This window comes from Sphaerodactylus townsendi, linkage group LG02 (genome assembly GCF_021028975.2).
Source record: "Sphaerodactylus townsendi isolate TG3544 linkage group LG02, MPM_Stown_v2.3, whole genome shotgun sequence".
Classification (NCBI taxonomy): Eukaryota; Metazoa; Chordata; class Lepidosauria; order Squamata; family Sphaerodactylidae; genus Sphaerodactylus; species Sphaerodactylus townsendi.
In genome coordinates, this window is record NC_059426.1 from 176,427,907 (window position 1) to 176,447,750 (window position 19,844).

Here is a 19,844-nt window from a genome sequence, read left to right on the forward strand (position 1 = left end):
ACAGAGCTCGTAACTAAGCAAACCACATTCCTCCTTGGCTCCATAATCCTGGCTGCACCTTCCCTATTGGTGGGGGGGGGGGGGGGGGCGAGTTGTAGCTTGATTGGAAGCTGCCTACCAGCCGACGTGCATCGCGGGAAACAATATCTTTCACCAAAGTACCAGGGATTCTTTGGCCAACAATGTCATTCAAGCCCATGTGTTCCTCTTCTTCTTGTTGTCCTTCCCGGAGTCTGTAAATGTGTGGACACTTTCCAGGTCAGCCAAGGTGAAGCTAAACCCCCCAAATCAGCTCCACGGACATCCCCTCTCCCTGTAGGTTTTTCTTTGCCTTTCTTCTTCAAGACTCGTTCGTGTTGCCTGCAGAGCAGCAGGTAAGAACTTGCCCGGTGAGAATCTGGAAACTACTCAAGAAAAAAAATAGGGGGTAGGCCTTCACTTAATAGTACTGCTATCCTCCCAGTGAGTAATACATCACCTGACGCTTCACAAGCGGCAGAGGTGGATTGAGGCAAACCCTTCCCTGCCCTCTGCACCCCATGCAACTCCTGTTCTGACTGTCTTCACGGACCCAGATTGGGCCCACAGGATACCCTTGGGAAGTTCTTTGGACACTTTCCTTTTCCTGGTCTCGTCAAACCCCCGTCTGGAATTAAACATGAAGCTGCTTCGGGGACCCAAGACGTGAACTGTCGCAGCACCAGGTAGGAAAATGTCTTTTTAAAACAATGGGAAAGGGTTCGACAAGCCCGTCCAATACCCCGAGCTAACGCCAATTGGAAGCTACCAGCACTTTGTGGGAGGGAAACAAACGATTGCATTGGGAAATTATTGCATTGGGAAATCTTTGTCCCCGATAGCCTGTGAAATGAGTTTATGAATGTCCGGTCCAGTTAAAAAGACCAAGTGCATGTATTGCGTGCTTGGCCGGGAAATCCAAACTGCCTTAGAGTGTGTATTCAAGCATCAGTTCCACCTCTCCTCCTGGTATCGCTCTTGAACGTGATATTGTCTGAAAGTGCATTCAAATGAGTTTCCCGTCCTCTGCCTCGTGCAATTTGTCATATGTAAATACTTCTTGTAAGCATGACTGAGTCTGGATCTATTTTATACTGACTCCAGTTTTTGGACTTGAGGGAGAGAGAGGGTGCCGTTGCTCTCCCCCCTCAGCCAAATTTGATCCCCCCCCCAGACACAAAAGGTCTGGATTTCTGTGTCTCAAAAATGATATTGAAGAGATAGAAAAAGTGCAGCGAAGGGCAACGAGGATGATTGAGGGACTGGAGCACCTTCCTTATGAGGAGAGGCTGCAGTGTTTGGGACTCTTTAGTTTGGAGAGGAGACGTCTGAGGGGGGATATGATTGAAGTCTATAAAATTAAGCATTGGATAGAAAATGTTGACAGAGAGAAATTTTCCTCTCTTTCTCACAATACTAGAACCAGGGGGCATACATTGAAAATGCTGGGGGGAAGAATAAGGTCTAATAAAAGGAAACACTTCTTCATGCAACGTGTGATTGGTGTTTGGAATATGCTGCCACAGGAGGTGGTGATGGCCACTCACCTGGATAGCTTTAAAAGGGGCTTGGACAGGAGGAGGAGAAGTCGATCTCTGGCTACCAATCTTGATCCTCCTTGATCTGAGATTGCAAATGCCTTAGCAGACCAGGTGCTCAGGAGCAGCAGCAGCAGCAGAAGGTCCTTGCTTTCACATCCTGCAGGTGAGCTCCCCAAGGCACCTGGTGGGCCACTGCGAGTAGCAGAGAGCTGGACTAGATGGACTCTGGTGTGATCCAGCAGGCTTGTTCTTATGTTCTTATGTCTTACATTTCTGTATGGAAGCCAGATGATCACTTGCCGGTCAATGTAACACTTCTAGGCCATTCTCCCAAGAATCAGGCAAACCCTTTCAAGTCAAGTTTTACAATGTGAAGGCATGTATCAGGAATCTTTCGTAAAACTGGCTGGACTTGAGTTTGCCAGTTGATGCATGTCCACGGTTGCCAAGTTTAACTGGGCCCAAGAAAGACAGCAGCAGTGTGAAAGGGGCTCCCGTCATATCAGGGGATCGGCACTTTGCGCGAATTTCTCGAGGCCATTTACACACAAGTGGTCTCCTTCGCATTCGAAGAAGAGAAGAAGAGTCGGATTTGTATCCCCCTTTCTCTCCTGTAAGGAGACTCAAAGGGGCTGACAAACTCCTTTCCCTTCCCTCCCCCCTCACAAAAACACTCTGTGAAATAGGTGGGGCTGAGAGAGCTCCAAAGAACTGTGACTAACCCAAGGTCACCCCACTTAAGCCTCCACAGCTTAAGTGGCAGAGCAGGGAATCAAACTTGGTTCTCCAGATTAGAGTGCACCTGCTCTTAACCACTACACCACACTGGCTCTCAGATGGTGGTGAAAACAGAGTGAAAACGGTGTAAACCCTTTTACACTGTTTTAAACCATTTCACACTGTTTTCACACTGCTGCTTTTGGTCCATGCGGAATCTGTCTTAGTGTGACATTCCCTTTGGGTTGGATTCTCAGTTTCCTGTTCAAAATCTGTTAAAATGCCACTTTTTGTCTTTTCAGTGAAACAAATTTCAAAGGCACCTGTGTTGTTTTGCAGGAGAACACTAGATTCACGTCCAGTAGCACATTTAGTTGGATTTACGCATTACTGACTAAAGGAGACTTGACTCTCAAAAGCTTACGTCCTGAAAATCTCATAGGTCTTTAAAGCGCGCCTTGTCTCAAATCTAGTTATTTTCAGTGAAATTGTATCTCTCCAGAATCTTTCAAAGGCTGTTTTTGTTGGGAAGCCTAATCCTATGCTGGGAGATTTAAATGTAATAAATTTTTAATTAAAAATATGCACTAGATCAACAGCCCTGAGCAGGAATGTGCTTAAAGTCCCAGTCGACAATTAGCTTCATGGCAGGATGTAACCCCCAATGTAGACACCCAGTAAACACTGCTGCCACGATCTCATCACCCTCTGGATCAGCAGCCTCAGCTCTTTTTATTCCAGGCTGGAAGGGGAAAGGGGCTGTGGCTCAGTCGCTCAGCATCTGTTTGGCATGCACGAGGTCCCAAGTTCAAGCCCCAGCAAGTCCACTTAAAAATGACCAAGTGGGAGGTGAGATCAGATCTCACCCTGAGAGAAGAAGAAGAGTTGGATTTATATCCCCCCTGCCCAGTGGTGGGATCCAAAAATGTTTGTAACAGGTTCCCTCTCCAGCCCCCCTTCAGCAAAGGGGGCAGAGGCGTACCTAGGCAAACCTGAGCCCTGGGCAAAACCTGAGTTGAATACGCCCCCCCATGGGCAGCCACCCCACCATGACCCCAAAACATTTTTTGCACCAGGTCATTTCTAAATCATCATCACATTATAGAAAATGCCCCAACTCACAAATCTGAACACAGCAATGGTGAAACACGCAGGTTTTTTCATAGAGACTGGTGAGATAAAAGGTACGAAAGGCTGAGAATCCATGAATTGCAGTACCTGGAAGGAATTCACCCAGTTCAGGGAGTGACATTATTAGTCGCAATTGCTATATGGAACCTTCACGTTCAAAGGCAGGATGCCTCTCGGAGAGGCGAGGGTGTGGAGACGGAAAAGTGGACCCAATTAGTAACCCCCTCTCGGCACACACAAATAATTAGGAACCCCCTCTTGGGAACTGGTGAGAACCTGCTGGATCCCACCTCTGCCCCTGCCCCTTGAAGCTACGCCTCTCCTCAATCACACCTACCTCACAGAGTGTTTGTTGTGAGGAGGGAAGGGAAAGAAGCTTGTAAGCCTCTTTGAGGTAGGTGTGACTGAGCAGAGGCGTAGCTTCAAGGGGCTGGGGGCACGCAACACATAGGGTGTGTGCTCCTGCGGGGCGTGGCGAGGGCGTCCCGGGGGCATGGAGAGGGCATGACAGGGGCGTTCTGGGGCGGGACAGTGGTGTTTTTGGGGCGGGGCAGAGGTGGACATGGGCGGGGCAGAGGACGCACCAGGCGCTTTCCCCCCTTGCTACGCCTCTGGGACAGAGAGAGCTCCAAAGAACTGTGACTAGTTCACCCAGCTGGCATGTGTTGGAGCGCACAAGCTAATCTAGTTCGCCAGATAAGCCTCCACAGCTCAAGCGGCAGAGTGGGGAATCAAACCCAATTCCTCCAGATTAGAGTGCACCTGCTCTTAACCACTATATTACGCTGCCAGTCTGAGTAGGCAGTGCAGCCCTTGATAGTCCAAGGGTCTGATTCAGTTGGCAGCTTCATACATACATTCAACATGGCAACTGACCCTCTGAGAGAAGCTGGAGTCAGCCCTGTGGCCTCCAGTGGCTGATCCTTCATTCCAAGGTTGGGCAGGTGGGTCAGGAGGCGCATTGGTGCCAGGCACCTTGACAGCTAACAAGGAAGCGTCCGGATATCCAAGAGTAAATTGGCTGGGTGGATGCTGAAAGCTGCCAAAATAGGACCGCCCACAGCCAAGGCAGAAGTCTACCTATGCTCAAAGAACTCCCCGGGGATGCAGGAACATCGAAAAGTTGTCAATTAACTAAAAGGAGAGAAAGAACCCTTCAAAAAACTTGATGAGCATTGTCCAACGCTCATCAAGTTTTTTGAAGGGTTCTTTCTCTCCTTTTAGTTAATTGACTATGGCTACCAATCTTGATCCTCCTTGATCTGAGATTGCAAATGCCTTAACAGTCCAGGTGCTCGGGAGCAGCAGCAGCAGAAGGCCTTTGCTTTCACCTCCTGCACGTGAGCTCCCAAAGGCACCTGGTGGGCCACTGCGAGTAGCAGAGAGCTGGACTAGATGGACTCTGGTCTGATCCAGCTGGCTGGTTCTTATGTTCTTATGACAACTTTTCGATGTTCCTGTGGGGTATTGGGAGTGGGGTATTGGGAGTGGGGTATTGCTGGAAAGGGAAGGATTAGGGTTGCTAACTCTGGTTGGGAAATACCTGGAGATGTCTGGGAGTAGAGCTTGGGAAGAGCTGGTTTGGGGGATGGGAGGGGTCTCAGCCGATTGCCACAGAGTCCACCCTCCAAAATAGCTCTTTTCTCTGGGGGAACCGATCTGGGTTGCCTGGAGATCAGTCGTGATGATAGCTGGAGATCTTCAGGTGCCAACTGGAAGATGGCAACCTGAAGAGGGAGATCATGGATGCCAGCTTGCTCCAAGAGGTGGATGACGGAGAGTTCCAAACTGTTTCCCCTTCTGTGAATTCCTTTCGGGCCTTCCAGCTTGTTTTGATGGATGGATGGATGGATGGATGGATGGATGGATGGATGGATGGATGGATGGATGGATGGATGGATGGATGGATGGATGGATGGATGGTGGATGGATGGATGGTGGATGGATGGATGGATGGATGGATGGATGGATGGATGGATGGATGGATGGATGGATGGATGGATGGATGGAAGGAAGGAAGGAAGGAAGGATGGATGGATGGATGGATGGATGGATGGATGGATGGATGGAAGGAAGGAAGGAAGGAAGGAAGGAAGGAAGGAAGGAAGGAAGGAAGGAAGGAAGGAAGGAAGGAAGGAAGGAAGGAAGGAAGGAAGGAAGGAAGGAAGGAAGGAAGGAAGGAAGGAGATGGATGATAGATGGATAATAGATAGACATACAGACAGAGACAGACAGACGATCGATCGATCGATCGATCGATCGATCGATAGATAGATAGATAGATAGATAGATAGATAGATAGATAGATAGATAGATAGATAGATAGATAGATAGATAGATAGATAGATAGATAGATAGATGCCCCACTTGAAAACGAGTCCCCAGCACGGTGTCTGTGCAAGCAAACATGCCGTGTCCCGCTCAGATGGCTCCTGGGAAGCATCCTGGCCGATCTGAAAGCTCATTGCTGGGATGTGAATTTGCAGGATGTCTGGAGCCAATTCCTGTCTGCCTCAAAGAGCCGCGTGCCAGAGCAACCCCTAATTGGCAGCCTGAGAGGTCCTCTGTGGCAGGCAGACATTCCGAACCCTTCATCATCCGAGGTTCCCAGATCCTGACTTGTCTGAACTTTGTGCAATTTATCAACAAGTCGGGTACAAAACAGAGCCGTCTGCAGCTTCCGTACCACCCTCCTGCCAGGACCAGACAGCTTAGTGAGTGATTGCTGAAATGTACAAATGTGATGCTTGATGATGGATTCATATTGATACAGTGATGTTAGATTGTGGAGCACCCAGGGTGTGTCTCTAAGGCCCCTTCCGCACATGCAGAATAATGCACTTTCAATCCGCTTTCACAATTGCTTGCAAGTGGGTTTTGTTATTCCACACAGTAGAATCCAGCTGCAAAGTGCATTGAAAGTAGATTGAAAATGCATTATTCTGCACGTGTGGAAGGGGCCGAAGTCTGTATATATTGCATACTTAGATCAAGAAGAAGAAGAAGAGTTTGGATTTATATCCCCCCTTTCTCTCCTGTAGGAGACTCAAAGGGGCTTACAATCTCCTTGCCCTTCCCCGTCACAACAAACACCCTGTGAGGTGGGTGGGGCTGAGAGAGCTCCGAGAAGCTGTGACTAGCCCAAGGTCACCCAGCTGGCGTGTGTGGGAGTGCACAGGCTAATCTGAATTCCCCAGATAAGCCTCCACAGCTCAGGCGGCAGAGCTGGGAATCAATCCCGGTTCCTCCAAATTAGATACACGAGCTCTTAACCTCCTACGCCACTACTGCCAAAAAGCCAAAAAGATAATACCAGATAATCGATGCATTTGGGACTTTGGTTCCCCTAAAGTGTTCAAGATGCTCAGCTCTTGCTGCGGGCCGTGTTCAGTGCTATTTTGTTTGATTGTGTAGAAAGGAACACGCTCTGCCCATTAGTCATAAGATGTCTTTTGCATACGGTTGCCAACTCCGGCTGGAGAAATTCCTGGAGATATGGGAGCGGTACTTGAGGTAGGGTTTCCAGCTCCACGTTGGGGAATACCTGGAGATTTTAGGAGTGGAGTCAGAGGAGAGCAGGTTTTGGGGAGGGGAAGGGCTTCAATGAGATATCACGCCATAGAACCCCCCCTTCAATACAGCAATTTTCTCCAGGGGGGCTGATCAATTGTCCTTCAAGGAGAACTCAAGGTACCAGCTGTAAGTTGGTAACTTGAGGTGATCTAGGCCTCACTCATTCACCGAGCTTTATAGAATGAGCTCTCAAGTTGCCAACCTCCAGGTGGGGGCTGGAGATCTCCTGGGATTACATCTGATCTCTGAATGACAAAGATGAGTTCCCCTGGAGAAAACTGCTGTTTTGGAAGGTGGACTCTAGGGCACTTTATACCCATTGAAGTCCCTCCCCTCCTGGCTGTTGTGGGTTTTCCAGACTGCGTGGCCGTGGTCTGGTAGTTTTTGCTCCTAACATTTCATTCACATCTATGGCTGTGACATCTTCAAAAGCATGTCACGGTAAGATGTGTTTCTCTCCCTTTCTTTCCCAAACTCCACCTTCCCCAGGTTTCACCCCTAAAATCTCCAGGTGCCCTCTGTAAGGTACATGGGGCTGAGAAAGTTCTGAGAGAACTGTGTCTTCACTAGCCCAAGGTCACCCAGCAGGCTTCATGTGGAGAAGCGGGGAATCAAATCCGATTGTCCAGATTAGAATCAGTCGCTCTTAACCTCTGCACACACCCCCCCCCCCGGCTCTAGCTTGGAGTGATCTCTAGGGGGCATCCATTGAAAATGCTGGGGGGAAGAATTAGGACTAATAAAAGGAAACACTTCTTCACGCAACGTGTGATTGGTGTTTGGAATATGCTGCCACAGGAGGTGGTGATGGCCACTCACCTGGATAGCTTTAAAAGGGGCTTGGACAGATTTATGGAGGAGAAGTCGATTTATGGCTACCAATCTTGATCCTCCTTGATCTCAGATTGCAAATGCCTTAGCAGACCAGGTGCTCAGGAGCAGCAGCAGCAGAAGGCCCTTGCTTTCACCTCCTGCACGTGAGCTCCCAAAGGCACCTGGTGGGCCACTGCGAGTAGCAGAGAGCTGGACTAGATGGACTCTGGTCTGATCCAGCAGGCTAGTTCTTATGTTCTTATCTTTGTTGCTCTTTACTGCCACCACCTTGCATGGTCAGAAGGCATTACTGCAGTCATTAGCATGGCAGGGGAAACAGAGAGCAGAGAGGATCCCATCTTCCCCAATAAGGTTGCTTACTGCCTTGTAGCTTCTTGTAGAATCAAGCACAGAAATCCACACTCACTCACTGAATAATGCGCTTTCAATCCACTACGAAATTGGATTTTGCTGGGTGAAACGACAAAATCCACTTGCAAACCATCAATAAACTGTATGGAGTTGCAGACTGAAAATGGATTGTTCGGATATTCTTCCTTTCACACTTTCTAAAGAACAGACTTTCTATCTGCTTTCAACCCATTTTGTAACTGGATTTACGGTGCGAAATAGCAAGCTCTGCTCGCAAACAAGCATTAAAGTGCATTGAAAGTAGTTGAGAGTGCATTATGCCACAAGTGTGGAAACATAGTAGAGGTGCTCGCGTGAACATATTGAAGGGCAACAGGTATATTTGGGATATATAATCCTGTCAAGCAAAGTAACGGGCGGAAATGTGGATTGTGCGGCACATTAAATTAGAATAGTTATCTGTCAAAAGACCAGCCGTTTTACCTCAGAAGTTCATAAAAACATAAACAGAACTTTACTTAAACTGAGAGAAAACATACAGTATATACATTAGCAAAGTATCACAAATAATAGCTACATGCACGGCTCGTGGTTAGTTACAGTATGGTTGTGTTACAATATCTTTTAGTCAGATAGTCAGAGCACTTTCTATCATTTGGTTTACAGAGCAGTATGCAGAGCATCTTTCTTTTAGTTAGTGAGGCAGTCTCCGGGGCTTTCCCCACTGATAGAGTTGAACTGGTTTCTACCTAGGTTCGCCTCAGTGAATCCCCACTGCCACCGAGCTCAACATTGTTTTGTCTCAGTTCCCCCCCCCCCTCAGAACTGCGACATCCTTGTCGCAGTTATGAACTACACTTTTCTGCCGGAACAAGGTCGATACCGCTTCGAAGCTTCGAAGTGGGGAAGCATCGAAACGACACCTCATCCGTTCAACCAATCACGAGCCGCTTTTGTGGCATGCGCAGAACAGGAGAGTCGTGGCGGGCAGAAAGCCCATGTAACTGTAAACTGTAAAAACTGTAAAAAAAAAAAAAAAGAACGCTTCTGTTTCCCGCCGTAACACAAGCTCCAATTACGATCGAGGAGCGAAACAGGCACCAAGATGATCCCACCCACTTAGCTCCCTTCTGTAGTGGGGAAAGCCCCTCCAAGTGTATGGGGAGGGAACAGAGCACTACCAACGGATTCTAACTGTCACCTTTGGAATGTTCGTGCAGCTTCCCAGAATTCCATGCTGCTCTTGCTGCTGCTGCTGCTTGCAAGCAAGGCTGGAAATTCCAACACATATGAGGGCTATCTCTCCATCCCATCAGTACAATTAGTAGGGCTCGGGACCAAAATTTGGTTTAACAAAAACCTTACCCACCTGTTCTTGTGACTGTGGGGAAATGTTTGGCATCTGTAAGTGCTTTTGGTGTTTGATTTTTGTGTTTTCGGTTTCAAATTGATGGAGTTGTTTGTATTCTATCGTATTTAATGATGTTTAAAATTATTGTGTATTTTACTGATATTTAACTGTTTAATATACCTTGCTATTTTGTATGTTGTATTGCTTGGTACTGTAATGGCTATATTTTGATTTATGATTTTTGATTGCTTTTTGCTATTCTATATTGTTATTGCTTTTTGCTGTTGGCTCTTTTTGTTCGCCGCCCTGAGCCCTTCGGGGGAGGGCGGGATATAAATTTAATATGAAATGGAATGAAAAGTCCCTCTACGCGTTTCCGGTTGCTGCGCTGAAGTTCCCCAGCGATACACGGAACTGAGTCACTGGGGAGAGCTCCCACTGCCAGACAGCCCCTTGCCTGCGCGGCATCAATACGGTGGCTGTGTGGCATACAGGGAACATTGCTCAGGACAGAGCCTTCTCGGTGGTAGGGCCTAGATTCCTTGCTATCATCCAGTTGTCAGGTAAAGATGTTTTTATTTCAGACAACCTTTAACATCTAGATTTAACAACTCAGAACTTAGCAAGCCGAGATTTAGGGTGGGTTTTTTTTTGGCAAATTTCATTGTGGTTCAAATGTTTTAAATGGTATTGTGTGACTTTATTGTATTTTATTGGATTGGGTTTTATGGTTATTGGTTGTTGTTGTATTTTATTGTATTCTGCAAGCCGCCTTGAATACGGACAAGGGAAAGGTGGGGCGTGAATATTTTAAATAAATAAAGCTACGCTACATAGACAGCCCGTCCAGCTCAGCTTGGCAACTTCTGATCAGCAGCAGCTCTGACAAACATTTCAGACAAAGGGAGGCCTTTCTCACCTCCTGAGATTCGAAGCCTAGGATTTTCTGCACGCTTGGCGTTTGCTACCTGCTCGCAAAGTCGCCTACCTGCCTGCGGGCCTGCTGCCCTGGCCAATGTCTCTCTGAGCTCTTTACAGGCATGGCAGGAATGCGGCGATTATGGACGCACCTCGTGTGATTGACAGCTTTGAATTTTGACTGCATCCTCAATTAAGGCTGGCTCGAGATTAGAAAAACAAACCTCTGTATTCTAAAGTGCTGGGAAACAAATTAAGCAGACTCAAGTGGCTTTTAGGAGAGCAACAGCTTTATAGCTGAAAGCTAAATTTGGCAGGAAAAATCCTAAGTTCAGTGGGACCGAAGTGTCCAGGTAAGTGGGACCGAAGTGTCCAGTAGCTTATTATTTTTGCCTTCCAATGGGTAATCTGTTTAAGTCTCCCATGAAAACCGTGATTTGACATCTAGATTTTGGGCATTTCGAAATGTTGAGCTTGCATTTTGTATGGGTTGCAAATGCATACAAACTATTTTCAGCTTGGCTGTGGTGGGTTTTCTGGGCTGCGTGGCCGTGGTCTGGTGGATCTTGTTCCTAACGTTTCGCCTGCATCTGTGGCTGGCATCTTCAGAGGTGTATCACAGTCTGACTTCCCTCAGTGATACACCTCTGAAGATGGTTCCCGAGAGTAGGTTACTAATTATTTGTGTGTGCCGAGAGGGGGTTACTAACTGGTGATTTTGCCACGTGATTTTTGCCTTCGTGACGCCCCTCCTCTCAGCAGTAGTGCGCAGAACTTGAAGCAGTCTAGCAGGAGGTGCACCGGGCGCGGCGGCAGCTCATGCGGTTCGGCGCAGGCATCTGCGCTTCCCGCCTAAGCGACCAGCGCATGCTGCTAAGTCCTTGCCACAGCCCCGCCCAGGAATGCCCCGCCCCGGAATGCCCGACCACGCCCTGTTGTGCCCCGGCCAGCCCCATTGGCGCTATGCCACAGTTTGAATCCCACCACCCTGGGAACCTGTTACTAAAATTTTTGGATCCCACCACTGTACAGGCCTCATCCTGGAACAGAGTTGTCAGCGCTGGGTAACTTGGGAAATACCTGGAAATTTGGGAGGCTGGAGCCTGTGGGGGGGCAGGCTTTGCGTAGGTGAGGGTGCTCAGAAGGGTGTAATGCCGTAGAATCCGCCCCCCCCAAAGCAGCCATTTTCTCCAGGAGAACTGATGTTGGTCACCTGGAAATCACCTATAGTAGCAGGAGGTCTTCAGGAGCGACCTGGAGGATAGCAACCTTATCCTGGAAACAGAAAGGACATTTTAAAAGAAATAAATCAGAGCTGTGGGGTCTACAAAATGATTTGACGTTACAGTTTCTATCGAAGCAGGAAAAACCCAATCGGGTTTAGCCGCACTGTCACAGTTGTTATTATTTGTTGTTCTTCTGACACAAATTGAATGCCTTCCTTGGGCTTGCCTGGGTTTTACGTGGCTCTTCTCCAAGCACCTGGCCAAAATATTTATTTGTTATCTGGGCCTTTTACTGAGGGATTTGGTGTTTTTAAGGAAGCTAACCTTCAGGGGGGAGCTGGTCTCCCTCCAGAATTACAGCTGATATCCAGGTTTCAGAGATCAACTCCTTTGGAGAAAACTAGTGGCGTATCTAAGGTGCAGCTGGTGTGGCACATGCTTTGAACATCACTTGAAGGGGATGCCATCCCTGCCTGCCTGCCCACCACAGCAGTGATGTCTATGGGCGATTCCGCACATGAGTAAAATAGGTCTGACCCAGTTCCCTGAGAAGGGTACTAACCTAGGTCGAAGCCATTGTTGTTCCCCACTGCAACCAGCTTGATCCCAGCTCGGAGGGCGGAATCATCCTGTGCCTCTTTGCCGCTCCGTTCCGATTGGCTACTGTTCTACGGCCATGTTCTGTCTATCCCCACACACGTTATAAAAAAACTGCCACAGGAATGGAGGGACGAAGGTGGTGTTTTTTGATTGGCCAGCTGTACGCATGCCCAAAACATTCAACTGTGATTGGCTGAATGGGGGACTCCTGGCACCAGAGATTCCGCACTTTACTACTAAAAATCGAAGCTGAGTTCCTCGAAAGCTGCAAGGGTTCCTCTTTCTGAAAAAGTAGTAGTTCCCAACTGGAGTCGGAAATTTGACCATTACACGGGGCAAAGCTGGTACAAAACCACGTCGATCCCAGTGGTTGTGCGGAGCACTTAGGTCGAACGCAGCTCGAACTTAGGTCGATAACGCAAGTGCAGAATCGACCTATGTGCCTCACTTCATTCCTCCTGCCATTTGGCCCATGGGAACTACTCACCCACTGGCCATATAGTGCCTGCCTCACCTTGCCCCTTTCCCCATGGGCCAATAAACACAGATTAAGGGCAGGAAAAAAACCTATGTTGGATGGGAGCTTTGCACGGTTCCCACCCCTAACACTGGTCTAATCCACCCCTCACCCAACCTATTGGCTGCAGGGCAGGTTAAACTAGAATCACGTTGTGTGCAATTCTTTCTTTTTAACATGCCTCACAGCTACAGCAGGCATGTTCGGGGACTGAGCTTAAACTAGAAAATCTCAGCCCCCGGCTCCCACCTTTTGAGCCACGTGGAGGAAAGGGCCATAAGATCGCCCTGGGGACTGTCCTGCCTCCCTGCAGAGCTGCGGGACCCAAAACAAAACACACCTCTGTGCAAAGGCACACGTCCCATTTCGATGGATGGCTAACTACGGAACGGCCTGGAACGAGGACAGGTTCATGTAACCCGCCTCTCACCCAGGTTTATTGGTCTGTGTGGAAAGGTGTTGGATTATTAAACTTGATATTTAGCAGAGTGCGGAATAAGAGACCATGAGACAGTTGCTGTTTTTATATAAAAGAGTTTGCTTACTAATAAGGGAGGGTTTACATGGAAGAAAATAAAGAATAACTTTCTATCCTAGCGCTAACTTGGGTCGATTCCCCACTTACCATTCGCTGCGCGCTACTCTCAGCACGCTCATTTCTGGCGCGGGGGTTGTGTTCCCCGGGCTTCCCCAGTCATCAAAAGGTGCCGTTTTGAGGAGCGCCAGAAATGAGGGGGGTGCGAGAGTGGCAGAGTCGGGGCAGATGCGTTGTTGCCGCCCCTGTAGTGTGGAGTGCCGCTGGACCCTGCGCTACTTTGCAAGAGTAGCGCGCAGCAGATGGTAAGTGGGGAATCGACCTTGGTTACATTAGGACCATGTGATGCCTCATGGTGCCTCTCTAGCAAGGCAGAGATTCACCTCTTAAGGTGAATCTTGTTGTAGCATCTTGTTTGTTCTCCTCCTCTGTGTGAGACAAAGAAACATACTTAACTTTATAACCTCTGACTTATGGGACTTGACTCACATGGGCAATGCCGGGGTTAGCTGACCAATAGCTTAATCAATGAACTGGTCATAAAACTCTGACCTCAGTAACTAATTAGCATGCCTGTGGAGGAGCGGGGAAACAAATCTAGTTCTCCAGGCAAGAGTCGTGGAGGAGTGGGGGATCAAACCCGGTTCTCTAGTCTAGAGTCCACTACTCGTAACCACTACACCAAACTGTCTATCATGGATGTCCACTAGAGGTTTTGTATCTGGAGTACCCAGTGATTACTTAAATTCAGTTCTTAGGTACACAAGGTTCCTGTGTGCCTGAGAACTGAGTTCAACGAATCCTAAGAACCTTCAAACTAGTGTTGCCAACTCCAGGTTGGGAAATTCCTGGAGCTTTGGGGGCGGAGCCTCGGGAGGGTGGAGTCTGGGAAGGGCAGGGAGCTCAGGAGGGTGTGATGCCATATTGCCCACCCTGCAAAGTAGCCATTTTTTCCAGGGGCATATCTACAAAAAACAGAGCTTATGGCCAGCACTAACATTGTGCCCCTTTCCAGAATATCTACTCCTGATATGGTTTTTTTAATTTAAAAAAAAATATTTTTAATTGTATAGTTTGAAATAATCATTCTATTTACATCTTTCTGATATAATTTCCAAACAATACATTTTCCCTTTTTTCCCCTCCCACCCTCCCCTAATATTATGTTTTACTTTTCTTTAACCAAACAGCAGTAAGTTCATTCGTTGTTGTCTTCTTATCCACATGTCTTCTCTGACTCCCGTCTCCTTCATCCAACTCTCATAACTTGTTCATATCTTCCTTATTTCATTCTGTTTTTCTTGCCATGTTTTATTCTTTGATAATACTTCAAAAATGCCTAATGTCACTTGTTCCCATATATATTCCAACCATTTCTGAATCGTCCATTTTTTCTTATCTTTCCACCCAAACGCTATCACTGCATGTATTGCTCTAATCAACGTTTTATACATATTTCTATATTGTATATCTATTTTTTCAGCATCAATTATTCCCATAAATAATAGATCATTTCTTAATTCCACTTTATTTTTCACCAATTTCTCTATCCATAGCAATGCCTTTTCCCAGAATCTTTTTACTTCTTTGCATTCAATCCACATATGGCTATCATGTGTACTCCTGATATGGCATTAGCATGCGGCATGCCCCTTGGGTACCCAGCCTGGGGGGGTCAGTCCTCCTGCCAGCCAGCCATGGCCTTTGTTACTGGCTCAGGGCGGTCAGAGCGTTTCCCTCAAACCTAGCACAGAGGCCAGCTAAAAATAACACTGGCCCCTTCCGCACAGGCAAAATAATGCGTTTTCAAACCACTTTCACAACTGTTTGCAAGTGGATTTTGCCATTCCGCACAACTGAAAGCAGTTTGAAAGTGCATTAGTCTGCATGTGCGGAATGAGCCACTGTTGTTACCCTGTTTACAACCACGACACAAGTGCTCTTGGATCAAATCTTGTTTTGTATGATGTGGGGATGCGTAGATTAGGGAAACCACGGCAAGCCATTCTTGGCTGCCAAACGCGGCTCTGGGGTTTCACTGGGATTCTTAGTTGCACGGTTGGAATCTCCAAAGCCTTTTTAATTAAATGCCTGCCTGCCTTGAGTTTAAATGACAGCGAGATAATTGACACAGCACCATTAAGAAGGCTCTCTAATTATAAGGGGCATTCAGCAAAGGAATCTGTTTCTGGAGAGGTGGCGGCCTTTCAGGGTTTTCGGAGAAAGGTTTGACAGGTGTCTGTCAAGGATGGTTTCAGACAAGGGATTCATTCGGGCGACCTTTCAGAAAGGAGATAGGACGGGCTATTTGGAAAAGAATGTCACTTCTGCTCCAGTTCGGCTCTCATTTTCTCTTATTGTTTTAAAATTCCTTTCTTTTTTTGTTAGTATCTTCTATTTTATTATCTTTTATTCTCGTCAATCAATACTTTAGCCTGGCTATGATATACCTGCGCCTGCATAGTTATTGTATTGTATTGTTGTATTGTATTGTATGTTTAATTTATATACCACCCTCCTCCGAAAGGGTCAGGGCGGTGCACAACAATATAATAACAACATCATACAACAACCATCAGCTAACATGGCATCAATAAACATAAAACCAATAAACATAGCATCATAAACATCATAGGCACGACATTATAAATATAGCATCACAGATATAGCATTATAACAGCAATCAAAAGCGGAAAGGGGATAAATAAAGTTTCCAGTAATGGGAGGCTCTACTGCAGAGGTGGGATCCAGCCGGTTCTCACAGGTTCCCGAGAGTAGGCTACTAATTATTTGTGTGTGCCGAGAGGGGGTTACTAATTGGTGATTTTGCCATGTGATTTTTGCCTTCGTTACGCCCCTCCTCTCGGCAGTAGCGCGCAGAACTTGAAGCAGTCTAGCAGGAGGTGCGCCGGCGTGCGTGGCAGCCTGCGCCTGCGTGCATTCGTTTCCCGCCCAAGGACCGGCGCAGCAGCTGCGTCCTTGCCACAGCCCCGCCCAGCAATGCCCCGCCCTTGGAATGCCCGGCCATCCCCACCCCCGTCGTGCCCCGGCCAGCCCCATTGGCGCTACGCCACAGTTTGAATCCCACCACCATGGGAACCTGTTGCTAAAATTTTTGGATCCCACCACTGCTCTACTGCTACATAGAGGGGTCCCCAAATTTTGGAACCCAGCAGCCACCTTTGGAATTCTGGCCGGGGATGGGGAAAGCAAACATAAAATGGCCGCTGCAGGAGGCGGGGCTACCCACAGAATTTCACATACTGAGGTTGTCCATAACTCTAATATTAACTCTTCAATGTTCCAGGTAGAAGCTCTGCTTTTTAGGACACCTTTTGAGACAGTTTAAAGATATATTCTTGCCTACGGACAGTTTACCTTTAGTCGTGCAATGCTGTGCTCTGGTACGGCCAAAGTGATGTTTTTAAAATCTGCATGATCACATTGTTCATGGAGGAGGAGGTGGAGTTATAACCTGCTTTTCTCAAACATAAGGAGTCTCAAAGTGGCTTACAAGCTCCTTTCCCTTCCTCTCCCTGCAACAAACACCTTGTGAGGGAGGTGAGGCTCAGGGAGTTCAGAGAGAACTGTGACTGGCCCAAGGTCACCAGGAGATTTCATGTGTAGGAGTGGGGAAACAAACCCAGTTCTCCAGATTAGAGTCCCCCACTCTTAACCACTTCACCATGCTCAATAGACTCTGCCTTCTGGTGCACACTTCCTCTTCCATAGGAAATGCCATTCACATAACAGCAATGGTTTTCCATGGATCCTTACGCAAGCAGAGGCTTTAGCAGAAAAGGAAGTGCATTCCTTCACAGAGACTGTCTAAGCATGCAAATCATTTGCAGGATGTATCCCTATATTTGCATTTTTTAAAAAACCCACGTTGCAGAATTTGGGTGGCCGCAGCCCAACATTTCAATGCATTTATGTTGTGCACACAACTCTGGATTTCCTGATTTAGCGCTTGGGAGGTAGTCTGCCCTCTGTGCGGCATCAGGACAGAGCGGATCTTGACTGGGCAAGTTCCTAGTGGGCCTCTGACTTGGAGGGCTGTTAGCTGTCACAAGCAGGCTGAGCCAAGTCCCCACAAGAACTTCTTAGGTTGATTCCCCACTGCAGAGTCGACTAGATTCGACCCGGTTCCCTGAAAAGGAACTGACCTAGGTCGACTCCATTGTTACTCCCCACAGCAGCTGAGTTCGTCCCACCAGAGCTGAGCTCAGAGGGCGGGATCACCTCAGCACCTTTTCTGCTCTTTGTTCCCGATTGGCTGTCGTGTTACCATGGGAACGTGAACATGCGTCCGTTTTTTTTTACATAACTGCAACATAGCCACAAATCAGTGCTCTATGTAGCTAAAAGCAGCGTGTAAACGTGTGCTGTTTATATGTATGGCCATCGCTTTATATACAAGAAGGGTTTTTTTTTTAAAGGGCGCGCTTTTTCCCGCCGCGAGTCTTTCGTTCTGAGCATGCCCAAAACACTGAACTGTGATTGGCTGACCGGAGGGAACAGTTCCTCGATGATTCCCCATTTTACCAGCTTCGACCTGAGTTCGACCTAGGTTTGCTGAAAAAGTTGTACCTCCCTGATGGAGTCGGAATTTGACAGTTTGAGGGGGTGAAGCTGGGACGGAACCGTGTCGAACTCAGCGGCTGTGGGGAATACCTAAGTCAAACCTAGGTTGAACCTAGGTCAAACCTGCCAGTGGGGAATCGATCTTAGTTGGACAAGGTTGACGACCTTGAAGGACCAAGGGTCTGATTCCACATAAGGCAGCTCCATGTGTTCAAGATGGTCAGGAAAGGGGTTTTGGCCCAGTGGTAAAGCATCCGTTTGGCATGGAGAAGGTCCCAGGTTCAAGCCCCGGCATCTCCCATTGGAAGGACCAGGCTGGAGATGACTCTTGAAGACCCCAGAGACTACAGCCAGTCTAAGCGGACAATACTGATTTTGTATTGTCAAAGGCTTTCACGGCCGGATTCAACTGGTTCTGGTGGGTTTTCCGGGCTGTGTGGCCGTGGTCTGGTGGATCTCGTTCCTAACATTTCGCCTGCATCTGTGGCTGCCATCTTCAGAGGTGTAACAAACTTCCCTCTGTGATACAATCATCATCATCTTCTTCTTCTTCTTCTTCTTCTTCTTCTTCTTCTTCTTCTTCTTCTTCTTCTTCTTCTTCTTCTTCTTCTTCTTCTTCTTCTTCTTCTTCTTCTTCTTCTTCTTCTTCTTCTCCATCTCAAAAGTAGCTCCTGCCAGAATCCATCAAAGCCGGCGACAGCTCACTAATGAAAAGCACGGCACAGAGCTCAACATCGTGTCCTTCTTGGCATGCATTTTTGGCAAGGGAAACCGACCAAGCAGGTATTGCCATACCTGCCTCGGAAAGGAGGGGTTTGCACCTTGGGGCAGCCGCCTCCGTGTCACCAAGAAGGTATTAAAGTTCCTCCAGAGCAAAGGGTGCAGATGTTGTTGGCTGTAATTGAAGAACACGCCGGCAGATTCTGCCGAAAGGGAGGCCACGGGCTAGAAACCACAGCCCGGCTGGGAACGCAGCACTTCCTCCCTCTGGGGCGACTGCCCCTGTGGGAATCCTCTGGGCACTGGCAGGGTTCCAGAAGTACTGAAGAACACTTGCTCTGCCTTGGGGCTCAGTCCCTGCTGTCACTCATTTGAGTGAACATGACCTGATTGGCTAGGGGCCGAATTCAAGAGCTTCTGCTTGGCTGGCAGAAGATCCCAAGATTTGTCCCAGCATCTCCTGCTCAAAGGACCACGCAGGGGTCTGCAACCTGCGGCTCTCCAGATGTTCATGGATGACAATTCCCATCAGCCCCTGCCAACATTGGCCATGCTGGCAGGGGCTGGTGTGATTTGTAGTCCATGAACATCTGGAGAGTTGCAGGTTGCAGACACCTGCATGGTGGGGAAGATCTGGAGTGCCAATTGGCCATGCTGGCAGGGGCTGATGTGATTTGTAGTCCATGAACATCGGGAGAGCTGCAGGCTGCAGACCCCTGCGTGGTGGGGAAGATCTGGAGTGCCAATTGGCCATGCTGGCAGGGGCTGGTGTGATTTGTAGTCCATGAACATCTGGAGAGCTGCAGGTTGCAGACCCCTCCGTGGTGGGGAAGATCTCTGCCTGAGACGCTGGAGAGCAGCTGCCAGTCAGAGTAGACAATGCTGAACTTAATGGGCCTAGGTTCTGATCCAGTAGAAGGCAGGTTCATGTGGTCAAGTCTGTCATGGAAGGGATCACAGCTCAGTGGTAGATTATCCACTTGGCATGCAGGAGTTCCCAGGTTCAATTCCCGGCATCTCCAGTTGACAAGACCAAGTAGGAAGTGTGTGAAAAACATCTCCCTGAGACTCTGGAGAACAGCTGCTGGCCTGAGAAGACAATACTGACCTTGGGTGGACCAATGGTCTGATAAGGGGGCGGAGCCTGTGGAGAGTGGCGGTTAGGAGTGGCCTCAGCAGGAACCCATCCTTCAAAACTGCCATTTTCTTTAGGGGAGTTGATCTTCGT

The 19,844-nt window shown here is 48.1% G+C and overlaps 1 protein-coding gene across 1 annotated transcript in view; it reads left to right on the plus strand.

Annotated features, from left to right (window-relative positions):
- The first annotated feature begins 500 nt into the window (after positions 1-500).
- The window catches only part of FRMD6 (FERM domain containing 6), a 184,662-nt gene continuing 165,318 nt past the window's right edge, over positions 501-19,844 (plus strand). Inside the window, exon 1 of the mRNA XM_048486073.1 lies at positions 501-704. The gene's annotated coding sequence lies outside the window, so the exon portion shown is untranslated. The remainder of the gene's footprint in view (positions 705-19,844) is intronic.